Source organism: Salmo trutta, chromosome 22 (assembly GCF_901001165.1).
Source record: "Salmo trutta chromosome 22, fSalTru1.1, whole genome shotgun sequence".
In the NCBI taxonomy this organism is placed as follows: domain Eukaryota; kingdom Metazoa; phylum Chordata; class Actinopteri; order Salmoniformes; family Salmonidae; genus Salmo; species Salmo trutta.
The window spans coordinates 29221866-29235407 of record NC_042978.1 but is presented as its reverse complement, the minus strand read 5'-3'; positions in this window follow the sequence as shown (position 1 = coordinate 29235407).

The window sequence follows — 13542 nt, the reverse complement described above, 5'->3', positions numbered from 1 at the left end:
ACAACAATAAAATAACACATGGAATCATTTAGTACCCTAAAAAGTGTTAAAAAGTTAATATATTTGAGAGTCATCAGTAGCCACCCTTTGCCTTGATGACAGCTTTGCACACTCTTGGCATTATCTCAACCAGCTTCATGAGGTGGTCACCTGGAATGTTTTTCCAACAGCCCGGAAGGAGTTCCCACATATGCTGAGCACTTGTTGCCTGCTTTTCCTTCATTCTGCGCTCCAACTCATCCCAAACCATCTCATTTGGGTTGAGGTCAGGTGATTGTGGAGGCCAGGTCATCTGATGGAGTACTCATCACTGTCACTGGTCAAATAGTCCTTATACAGCCTGGAGGTGTGCTGGGTCATTGTCCTGTTGAAAAACAAATTATAGTCCCACTAAGCGCAAACCAGATGGGATGGCGTATTGCTGCAGAATGCTGTGGTAGCCATGCTGGTTAAGTGTGCCTTGAATTCTAAATCACTGAAAGTCACCAGCAAAGCACCCCATCACCTCCATGCTTCACGGTGGGAACCACGCATGCGGAGATCATCCGTTCATCTACTCTGCGTCTCACAAAGACATAGTGGTTGGAACCAAAAATCTCAAATTTGGACTCATCAGACCAAAGGACAGATTTCAACCTGTCTTATGTACATTGCTTGTGTTTCTTGGCCCAAGCGAGTCTCTTATTGGTGTCCTTTGGTAGTGGTTTCTTTGCAGTAATTTGATTGCGAAGTCCTGATTCACGCAGTCTCATCTGAACAGTTGATGTTGAGATGTCTGTTACTTGAACTGTGAAGCATTTATTTGGGCTGCAATCTGAGGTGCCGATTTCCGAGGCTGAAAACTAATGAACTTATCCTCTGCAGCAGAGGTAACTGGGTCTTCCTTTCCTGTGGCGGTCCTCATGTGAGACAGTTTCATCATAGGGCTTGATGGTTTTGTGACAGCATTGAAGAAACAAATTGCTTATTTGAGCTGTTCTAGCCATAAAATGGTATTGGTTCTTTTACCAAACTACCTTCTGATTACCACCCCTACCATGTCACAACACAACTGACTACTGGCTCAAACACATTAAGAAATTCCACAGATTAACAAGGCACACCTGTTAATTGAAATGCATTCCAGGTGACTACATTATTAAGCTGGTTGAGATAATGCAAAGGGTGGCTACTTTGAAGAATCTCAAATAAAAAATATATTTTGACTTGTTTAACACTTTTGGTTACTGCATGATTCCATGTGTTATTTCATAATTTTGATATCTTCACTATTATTCTACAATGTAGAAAATAGTACAAATTTAGGAAAACCCAGGATTTTTAAATTATTTTATTTTACCTTTAACTAGACAAGTCAGTTAAGAACATTCTTATTTTCAACGAAGGCCTAGGAACAGTGGGTTAACTGCCTTGTTCAGGGACAGAATGACAGATTTTGACCTTATCAGCTCAGGGATTCGATCTTGCAACCTTCCTGTTACTAGTACAACGCTCTTGTACCAACTTTTTGTAGCTATACTGGTTGCTCAAAATGCCCTGTATGACGGGTCGCCTGTGTGTGTGTGTATGTGTATATATATATATATATATATGTATGTATATGTATGTGTGTGTATATATATGTATGTGTGTGTATATATATATGTATGTATATGTATGTGTGTGTGTGTATATATGTATGTGTATATATGTATATATATGTATGTGTATATATGTATGTGTATATATGTATATATATATGTATATATGTATGTATGTGTGTATATATATATGTATGTATATATATATATATATAATGTGTATATACACACAAAAGCTGTTGTTCAAGTGGTGAATCCGTCATAGATATATTTTTTACATCAACATAGAAAGAAACAATGACGATAATATACCATAGGCCTATAGTCAAACAATGTTTTAAGTAACCTACAATAATCAGAAGAAAAATTATAATACAAATAGTTTCCACATCGTTGCCCAACGTTCTGCTCACATTTCACCATCCAATAAGCTTACATATCAGCAAAAAACGTAGTTTCCCCTTCCTGTCCTTACTTTTATGGCTGCCACACTTTAGTATAAATGTTTATTTCCTTTCATCCAATAGTGCTAAGTCTTTCCATAGGCAAAATCTCATACCACTGTAATCGTTAGTGGCTTGTCCTTAATCCAATTAAATAGCATTCATGTTCTTGCTAATAAAAGTTTCAACTTTCTTAAAGAATCAGTCTAAAAGGGTTCAAAACCTTGTTTCTTGCTGGTAAGCTTAATAGAAACAGCTCTGGATACACTTATCTTGCAATGAAAGACTGAAAATTAATGACCAGAATCTGGTTATAGACGGGCAACCCTAGAAACCATGTACAATGCAATCGGAAAGTATTCAGACCCATTCACCTTTTCCACATTTTGTTAAAATACAGCCTTATTCTAAAATGGATCTACATCATCAATCTACACACACTATCCCATAATGACAAAGTGAAAACAGGTTTTTAGAAATGATTGCTGATGTATTCGGACCCTTTGCTATGATATTTGAAATTGAGTTCAGGTGCATCCTGTTTCCATTGATCATCCTTGATGTTTCTACAACCTGATTGGAGTCCACCTGTGGTAAATTCAATTGATTTGACATAGTTTGGAAAGGCACACACCTGTCTATATAATGTCCCACAGTTGACTGACATTTACTCCTGAGGTGCTGACCTGTTGCACCCTTGACAACCACTGATTATTATTATTTGACCCTGCTGGTCATCTATGAAGATTTGAACATCTTGGCCATGTTCTGTTATCACCACCCGGCACTGCCAGAAGAACACTGGCCACCCCTCATAGCCTGGTTCCTCTCTAGGTTTCTTCCTAGGTTCTGGCCTTTCTAGGGAGTTTTTCCTAGCCACCTTGCTTCTACACCTGCATTGCTTGCTGTTTGGGGTTTTAGGCTGGGTTTCTGTACCGCACTCTGTGACATCAGCTGATGTTTTTTTTTCACCTTTTATTTAACCAGGTAGGCAAGTTGAGAACAAGTTCTCATTTACAATTGCGACCTGGCCAAGATAAAGCAAAGCAGTTCGACAATATACAAAAACACAGAGTTACACATGGAGTAAAACAACATACAATCAATGATGCAGTAGAAAAAAATAAGACTATATACAATGTGAGCAAATGATGTGAGATGAGGGAGGTAAAGGCAAAAAAATGCCATGGTGGCAAAGTAAATAAAGTATAGCAAGAAAAACACTGGAATGGTAGATTTGTAGTTTGAAGAAAGTTCAAAGTTAAAATATAAATAATATGGTGCAAAGGAGCAAAATAAATACAGTAGGGGAAGAGGTAGTAGTTTGGGCTAAATTATAGATGGGCTATGTGCAGTGATCTGTGAGCTGCTCTGACAGCTGGTGCTTAAAGCTAGTGAGGGAGATAAGTGTTTCCAGTTTCAGAGATTTTTGTAGTTCGTTCCAGTCATTGGCAGCAGAGAACTGGAAGGAGAGACGACCAAAGGAGGAGTTGGCTTTAGGGGTGACCAGAGAGATATACCTGCTGGAGCGCGTGCTACAGGTGGGTGCTGCTATGGTGACCAGTGAGCGGAGATAAGGGGGGACTTTACCTAGCAGGGTCTTGTAGATGACCTGGAGCCAATGTGTTTGGCGACGATTATGAAGCGAAGGCCAGCCAACGAGAGCGTACAGGTCGCAGTGGTGGGTAGTATATGGGGCTTTGGTGACAAACCGGATGGCACTGTGATAGACTGCATCCAGCTTGTTGAGTAGGGTATTGGAGGCTATTTTGTAAATGACATCGCCGAAGTCGAGGATTGGTAGGATGGTCAGTTTTACGAGGGTATGTTTGGCTGTATGAGTGAAGGAGGCTTTGTTGCGAAATAGGAAGCCAATTCTAGATTTCACTTTGGATTGGAGATGATTGATGTGAGTCTGGAAGGAGAGTTTACAGTCTAACCAGACACCTAGAATTTGTGGACAACTACAAATACCTAAGTTAGAACCGTCCAGAGAAGTGATGCTGGACAGGCGGGCAGGTGCAGGCAGCGATCGGTTGAAGAGCATGCATTTAGTTTTACTTGTGTTTAGGAGCAGTTGGAGACCACGGAAGGAGAGTTGAATGGCATTGAAGCTCGTCTGGAGGGTTGTTAACAGTGTCCAAAGAAGGGCCAGAAGTATACAGAATGGTGTCGTCTGCGTAGAGGTGGATCAGAGATTCACCAGCAGCAAGAGCGACATCATTTATGTATACAGAGAAAAGAGTTGGCCCAAGAATTGAACCCTGTGGTACCCCCATAGAGACTGCCAGAGGTCCAGACAGTAGGCCCTCCGATTTGACACACTGAACTCTGTCAGAGAAGTAGTTGGTGAACCAGGCGACGCAATCGTTTGAGAAACCAAGGCTACTGAGTCTGCCGATGAGGATGTGGTGATTAAGAGTCTAAAGCTTTGGCCAGGTCAATGAATACGGCAGCACAGTATTGTTTCTTATCGATGGCGGTTACGATGTCGTTTAGGACCTTGAGCGTGGCTGAGGTGCACCCATGACCAGCTCTGAAACCAGATTGCATAGCGGAGAGGGTGCGGTGGGATTCAAAATAGTCGGTAATCTGTTTGTTGACTTGGCTTTCGAAGACCTTAGAAAGGCAGGGTAGGATGGATATAGGTCTGTAGCAATTTGGGTCAAGAGTGTCACCTCCTTTGAAGAGGGGGATGACAGCAGCTGCTTTCCAATCTATGGGAATCTCAGATGACACGAAAGAGAGGTTGAACAGGCTAGTAATAGGGGTTGCAATAATTTCGGCAGATAATTTTAGAAAGAAAGGGTCTTGGCGTTTCTAACTGCCTGTGTGTATTGGTTTCTAACTTCCCTAAAAAGTTGCATATTGCGGGGGCAGTTGGATGCTAATGCAGAACGCCACAGGATATGTTTGTGTTGGTTAAGGGCAGTCAGGTCTGGGGAGAACCAAGGGCTATATCTGTTCCTGGTTCTAAATTTCTTGAATGGGGCATGCTTATTTAAGATGGAGAGGAAGGCATTTAAAAAAAAATAACCAGGCATCCTCTACTGACGGGATGAGGTCAATATCCTTCCAGGATACCAGGGCCAGGTCGATTAGAAAGGCTTGCTCGTTGAAATGTTTCAGGGAGCGTTTGACAGTGATGAGTGGAGGTCGTTTGACCGCTGACCCATTACGGGTGCAGGCAATGAGGCAGTGATCGCTGAGATTTTGGTTGAAAACAGCAGAGGTGTATTTAGAGGGCACGTTGGTTAGGATGATATCTATGAGGGTGCCAGTGTTTGCGGCTTTGGGGTTGTACCTGGTGGGTTCATTAATAATTTGTGTGAGATTGAGGTCATCAAGCTTGGGTTGTAGGATGGCTGGGGTGTTAAGCATGTCCCAGTTTAGGTCACCTAGTAGCACGAGCTCTGAAGATAAATGGGGGGCAATCAGTTCACATATGGTGTCCAGAGCACAGCTAGGGGCCGAGGGGGGTCTATAGCAGGCGGCAACGGTGAGAGACTTGTTTTTGGAGAGGTGGATTTTTAAAAGTAGAAGTTTGGTACAGACCTGGATAGCAGGACAGAACTCTGCAGGCTATCTCTGCAGTAGATTGCAACACCGCCCCCTTTGGTCGTTCTATCTTGTTTGAAAACGTTGTAGTTAGGGATGAAGATTTCAGAGTTTTTGGTGGACTTCCTAAACCAAGATTCAGACACAGCTAGGACATCCGGGTTGGCAGTGTGCTAAAGCAGTGAATAAAACAAACTTAGGGAGGAGGCTTCTAATGTTAACATGCATGAAACCAAGGTTATTACGGTTACAGAAGTCATCAAAAGAGAGCGCCTGGGGAGTAGGAGTGGAGCCAGGCTCTGCAGGGCCTGGATTCACCTCTACATCCCCAGAGGAGCAGAGAAGAATAAGTATGAGGGTACGGCTAAAAGCTATAAGAATTTGTCGTCTGTGATGTCCAGAATAGAGAGAAAAAGGAGCAGGTTTCTGGGGGCGATAAAATAGCTTCAAGGTATAATGTACAGACAAAGGTATGGTGGGATGTGAGTACAGAGGAGGTAAACCTAGGCATTTAGTGATTATGAGAGAGATATTGTCTCTAGAAACATTGAAACCAGAAGATGTCATAGCATGTGTGGGTGGAGGAACTGAGGTTGGATAAGGTATAATGAGCAGGGCTAGAGGCTCTACAGTAAAATAAGCCAATAAACACTAACCAGAACAGCAATGGACAATACATTAAGGAGAGGCATGCTTAGCCGAGTGATCAAAGGGTCCAGTGAGATTCAGACAGCTAGCCGGGCCATAGGTAGCAAGCTGGTGGAAGATGGGAGGGAGGTCTGTTTTTAGCCACCTCGTGCGTTTCCGTCTGTGGGTTAGTGGGGTTCCGTGTGGAAGGGGGGACCTGTCCAAGTTGGCAAAATAGTTAGTTATAGTGGCCCAAGAAAGGTGTCCGATAGACCTATTCAGATCGCAGCCGAAAAGACAGCTAACGATTAGCTGGCCGCAGATGGGCGATCAGGTTACGTTGCGACGGAGGGGCCAGTTGGATAACTCCCTCGGGCAGATAACGTCGGTGGTCCAGTCGTGAAGGCCCGATGGGGCTCCGCATCGGCAGTAAAACGGGTCAGGATAGGTGAGTTGTAGCCCAGGAGACACTTCAGCTGGCTAGCTCAGGAATAGCCCAGGAGTGGCTGACGGAACTCTTCAGCTGGCTAGCTCCGTAATAATGTAAGAAGGGCTTTATAAATACATTTGATTGATTGACAGTGCATGTCCGAGCAAAAACCAAGCCATGAGGTCTAAGGAATTGTCCATAGAGAGCTCCGAGACAGGATTATGTTGAGGCACAGAACTGGGGAAGGGTACCAAAATGTTTCTGCAGCATTGAAGGTCCCCAAGAGCACAGTGGCCTCCATCACTCTTAAATGGAAGAAGTTTGGAACCACCAAGACTTTTCCTAGAGCTGGCTGCCCTGCCAAACTGAGCTATCGGGGGAAAAGGGCCTTGGTTGGAAGTTGACAAAGAACCTGATGGTCACTCTGACAGAGCTCAAGAATATCCTCTGTGAAGATGGGAGAATCTTCCAGAAGGACAATCATTGCTGTAGCACTTTACCAATTAGGCCTTTATGGTAGAGTGGTCAGATGGAAGCCACTCCTTAGTAAAAGCCACATGACAGCCTGCTTGGAGTTTGCCAAAATGCACCTAAACGACTCAGACTTTGAGAAACAAGATTGTCTGGTCTGATGAAACCAAGATTGAACTCTTTGGCCTGAATGCCAAGTGTCACGTCTGGAGGAAACCAGACACCGCTCATCTCCTGGCCAATAACATCCCTACGGTGAAGCATGGTGGTGGCAGCATCATGCTGTGGGAGGCACTGGGAGACTAGTTAGGATGGAGGGAAAGAATAATGGAGCAAAGTACAGAGAGATCGTTGAAAACCTGCTCAAGAGCATTCATTGGACTCATCAGACCAAAGGACAGAGGTAGTCACCTGGAATGCATTTCAATTAACAGGTGTGCCTCATTAAACATAAATTTGTAGAATTTCTTTCCATAATGCGTTTGAGCCAATCAGTTATTTTGTGACAAGGTAGGAGTGGTATACAGAAGACTAGCTCTATTTGGTAAAAGACCAAGTCCATATTATGGCAAGAACAGCTCAAATAAGCAAAGAGAAACGACAGTCCATCATTACTTTAAGACATGCAGGGCAGTCAATACGGAAAATTTCACAACTTTGAAAGTTTCTTCAAGTGCAGTCACAAAAACCATCAAGCGCTATGATGAAACTGGCTCTCATGATGACCACCACAGGAAAGGAAGACCCAGAGTTACCTCTGCTGCAGAGGATAAGTTCATTAGTTACCAGCCTCAGAAATCGGCACCTCAGATTGCAGCCCAAATAAATGCTTCACAGAGTTCAAGAAACAGACATCTCAACATCAACTGTTCAGAGAAGACTGCGTGAATCAGGCCTTCATGGTTAAAGTGCTGCAAAGAAACCACTACTAAAGGACACCAATAATAAGAGACTTGCTTTGGTCAAGAAACACGAGCAATGGACATTTAGACCGGTGGAAATCTGTCCTTTGGTCTGATGAGTCCAAATTTGCGAATTTTGGTGTGTTGCCCACCGTGTAGCATAAAGGAGGAGGTGTTATGGTGTGGGGGTGCTTTGCCGGTGACACTGTCTGTGATTTATTTAGAATTCAAGGCACACTTAATCAGCATGGCTACCATAGCATTCTGCAGTGATATGCCATCCCATCTGGTTTGCGCTTGGTGGGACTATCATTTGTTTTATAACAGGACAATGACCCAAAACACCAGGCTGTGTAAGGGCAATTTGACCAAGAAGTAGAGTGATGGAGTGCTGCAGCAGATGACCTGCCCTCCACAATCACCTGACCTCAAGGTCACCTCATTCCAGGTGACTACCTCATGAAGCTGGTTGAGAGAATGCCAAGCATGTTCAAAGCTGTCATCGAGGCAAAGGGTGGCAACTTTGAAGAATGTAAAATATATTTAGATTTAACACTTTTTTTGGTTACGACATGATTCCATATGTGTTAGTTTGATGTGATCACTCTTATTTTACAATGTAGAAAATGTAAAAAAGAAAGAAAAAGCCTTGAATGAGTAGGTGTGTCCAAACTTTTGACTGGTGCTGTACAGTTGAAGTCGGAAGTAAACATACACTTAGGTTGGAGTCATTAACTCGTTTTTCAACCACTTCACAAATTTCTTGTTAACAAACTATAGTTTTGGCAAGTCGGTTAGGACATATACTTTGTGCATGACACAAGTAATTTTTCCAACAATTGTTTTCAGATGGTGAATTATAAGTGATATAATCTATCACAATTCCAGTGAGTCAGAAGTTTGCATACACAAAGTTGACACAAAGCTGACTGTGCCTTTAAACAGCTTGGAAAATTCCAGATAATGTCATGGCTTTAGAAGCTTCTGATTGGCTAATTGACATTTGAGTCAATTGGAGGTGTACCTGTGGATGTATTTCAAGGCCTACCTTCAAACTCAGTACCTTTTTGCTTGACATCATGGGAAAATCAAAAGAAATCAGTCAAGACCTCAGGAAAAAAATTGTAGACCTCCACAAGTCTGGTTCGTCCTTGGGAGCAATAAACAATAGTACGCAAGTATAAACACCATGGGACCACGCAGCCGTCATACCGCTCAGGAAGGAGACGCGTTCTGTCTCCTAGAGATGAATGTACTTTGGTGCGAAAAGTGCAAATCACTCCCAGAAAAACAGCAAAGGACCTTGTGAAGATGCTGGAGGAAACGGGTACAAAAGTATCTATATCCACAGTAAAACGAGTCCTATATCGACATAACCTGAAAGGCGGCTCAGCAAGGAAGAAGCCACTGCTCCATAACCGCCATATAAAAGTCTACGGTTTGCAACTGCACATGGGGACAAAGATTGCACTTTTTGGAGAAATGTCCTCTGGTCTGATGAAACAAAAATAGAACTGTTTAGCTGTAATGACCATCGTTATGTTTGGAGGAAAAAGGGGGAGGCTTGCAAGCCGAACAACACCATCCCAACCTTAAAGCACGGGGGTGGCAGCATCATGTTGTGGGGGTGCTTTGCTGCAGGAGGGACTGGTGCTCTTCACAAAATATATGGCATCATGAGGAAGGGGAAATTATGTGGATATATTGAAGCAACATCTCAAAACATCAGTCAGGAAGTTAAAGCTTGGTTGCAAATGGGTCTTCCAAATGGACAATGACCCCAAGCATACTTCCAAAGTTGTGTCGAAATGGCTTAAGGACAATACAGTCAAGGTAATGGAGTGGCCATCACAAAGCCCTGACCTCAATCCTATAGAAAATTTGTGGGCAGAACTGAAAAAGCGTGTGCGAGCAAGGAGGCCTACAAACCTGACTCAGTTACACTAGCTCTGTCAGGAGGAATGGGCCAAAATTCACCCAACTTATTGTGGGAAGCTTGTGGAAGGCTACCAGAAATGTTTGACCCAAGTTAAACAATTTAAAGGCAATGCTACCAAATACTAATTTAGTGTATATAAACTTCTGACCCACTGGGAATGTGATGAAAGAAATAAAAGCTGAAATAAATCATTCTCTCTACTATTGTTCTGACATTTCACATTCTTAAAATAAAGTGGTGATCCTAACTGACCTAAAACAGAGAATTTTTACTATAATTAAATGTCAGGAATTGTGAAATACTGAGTTTAAATGTATTTGGCTAAGGTGTATGTAAACTTCCGACTTCAACTGTATGTGCCACTTCATGTTTTGCATTTTAAACACTTTGGGGGTCTTTGAGGGTCAAACTTATTAAGAATGTATGGGGTTCTATGTTGTCTGTGTAAAATGTTGTACTGGAACTCTTTGAGCCTGTAACAGCAGAATGTGGTGTTGCATGAGTAGATACATTCTGCCCATTCCTCCTTGTCATAATCCATCTCAAGGTCCCTCCAAGATTCTTACTCCATTATCTATATTGTGTTTATCCCAAGTATGAATTGACTCAAAAGTAGTAGGTAAAACCTTTTTGAGTCTGTGAATTGGGGAAACATTTATCAGCTGGACTGCTCATTGACGCATCTGGAGGTAATGTCTCTCTAAATAAAGAGTTCAACTTGCAAGAAACAATAAAAGTAATTTTTGCGGGATACCAAATGTAGCTTAGATTTGTGTAAAAGACATAAAGAACATTGTTTGAGTATAGGTCATGAATAAATCTGATCTCTCTGCTGTGCCATGAGTTGAAGATACTGTTGTTAAAGCCTGAAAGCTCTAATTACTTGTCAATGATGAGCATATACACTACATGGCCAAAAGTATATGGACACCTGCTCGTCGAATATCTCATTCCAAAATCATGGGCATTGGTCCCCCCTTTGCTGCTATAACAGCCTCCACTCTTCTGGGAAGGCTTTCCACTAGATGTTGTAACATTGCTTCCAGCCACAAGGGCATTATTGAGGTCAGGCACTGATGTTGGGCGATTAGGCCTGGCTCGCAGTCGGCGTTCCAGTTAATCCCAAAGGTGTTCAATGGGGTTGAGGTCAGTTGTTGTGCTGATGTTGTTTCCAGAGGCAGTTTGGAACTTGGTAGTGAGTGTTACAACCGAGGACAGACGATTTTTAGCACTCTACAGTCCTGTTCTGTGAGCTTGTGTGGCTTACCACTACGCGACTGAGCCATAGTTCCTCCTAGACATTTCCACTTCACAATAACAGCACTTACAGTTGACCAGGGCAGAAGTTTGACGAACTGACTTTTTAGAAAGGTGGCATCCTATGACGGTGCCACATTGAAAGTCACTCAGCTCTTGAGTAAGGCCATTCTACTGCCATTGCTTGTCCTATGGAGATTGCATGGCTGTGTGCTCGATTTTATTCACTTGTCAGCAACAGGTGTGGCTGAAATAGCCAAATCCACTCATTTGAAGGGGTGTCCATATACTTTTGTATATGTAGTATATTTGGTGAAAATCACAACATGGGGAACAAAATCAATGCTAGCACTTAAAGGGTCTGTAGCCTTTTCAATTACAGCATTATTTAATCTGAAGTTATTCTTCTGCTATTTATTATGTTACCAATAATATTTACATGTTAATATTATGTTCTGATTGCAATGATTATGTCTCCTCTTAATAAAAAGCAATCTATTAGCTGTCCGATAGCACATTCTGGTGGAATGGCTTGTCCTGCACTTTGTTAAAACCCAGAGTGCATTGAGTGAATATTGGCAACATATTTTGTTTCCTTTCTAAACATAGCAATTTGAATGCAAAGAGGACTCGGACCACAAAATAGGTGAAGTGAATTGGAAAAAGAGTTGAGTCCTCATTCAAAGGCAAGGGCAGTGTGAATACAAGGAAAAATAAGTTCTTTAGCTGTTTTTTACCCCCATAGTTCACTTTAAAGAGGACAATATGTGAGAACACCCTTAATCAACATGATGCACTTCATTCATTTAAACAAGTTAAAGAATAATCACAATGATAAGCTTTTGAACTAGTACAAACATTATGTGAACCCATTGTTGGGGGGCATGTGTAATCTGGAGGTGACTGTGTTGACCACTAGACCAACCTCCAGTACAACATTCATTTCTGACATCAAATGAACTACATGCCCCTTTACCATGTGGTCCTTGTACCATTCTCTCTTTTCAGACAATGACAAAGCTCGTATTGTGTTTCTGGTTGTTCTCATAAGCTTCACATCTCTGGTTTTACTCTTTGCTCTGTATAAATGTACTCCAAAAAAAGTGTTTCTACCTCAACGCGCACTAAAGTCACTTTCACATCATGTAAAGAGCCAAATACCTTCCCCAACTCTGGTATATTTTATTATTCTGAATTATGAGGCTATATAGTCTCTTGCTAATCCTGCTACTGCAGTAATGTTTTATTAGGTATTTGGATTTAGGTCTTCAAAAGATCTTGAACTTAACATAGGCCTACAATAATTACATTGTTAGTAATTTGTCAATTAGTTGGTGATTATGCTAATGCCTGTTGATAAGGAAGACAGCAATTTTGAACCATTGTATATGTTATGTTGCCAGCCACCCCTTTGTATAACAAACCACAGTTAAACTGTATAGTAAATCATGTTTGAAAGCTAAATAGGAGACAACTACAGTATCTGAAACCGTGTATCCATCTAATCTGGATTCCAATATCTATCTCTTATTTATCTCAGAATACATGCCTGTTTGCTCACCACAGGTTGTTTGTGTGTTTTGCTTATTGTTGCTCTTTGATTAACTGTAGACTTGAAATGCAGGCTGATTTTAGTTGATAACCAAATGTAACTGTGATTCAAAGACCCCCCAAAATACTTAAAAGTCCAACCTCTCTTAAAGTTTAAATGTCTAGGCAAATTTTTTCTCTCCACAATGATTCCTCTCTTCACAACTATAGAGCACCTGTACTCTCTCTAAGGATCCAGGATGCTAAGTCTGACCCTGCATATCCCAGTACTATTGTAGAGCAGTGGAGGCTGCTGAGGGTAGGACGGTTCATAATAATGGCTGGAGTGAAGTATAATGGCTGGAAATGAAATTTGAAAAACAAAGTCACATGCACCAAATACAACATATTTTTTAAACTTCTCTTTCACATTGTCCAAGCTGTTTATTCTGCTTTGATCATTTGACAAGTTTTTTTTTCTCTTTTCACCTTACCATGAAATGCTTACTTACAAGCCCTTAACCAACAATGCAGTTCAAGAAATGATTTACTAAATAAACAAAAGTAACACAATAAAATTACATAACAATAATGAGGCTATGTGCAGGGGTACAGGTTAGTCGAGGTAGTTTGTACATGCAAGTTGAGGTAAAGTGACTATGCAAAGATAATAAACAGCGAGTAGCAGCAGTGTCAATGTAAATAGTCCGGGTGGCCATTTGATTAATTGTTCAGCAGTCTTATAGCTTGGGAGTAGAAGCTGTTACGGAGCCTTTTGGACCAAGACTTGGCACTCCGGTACCGC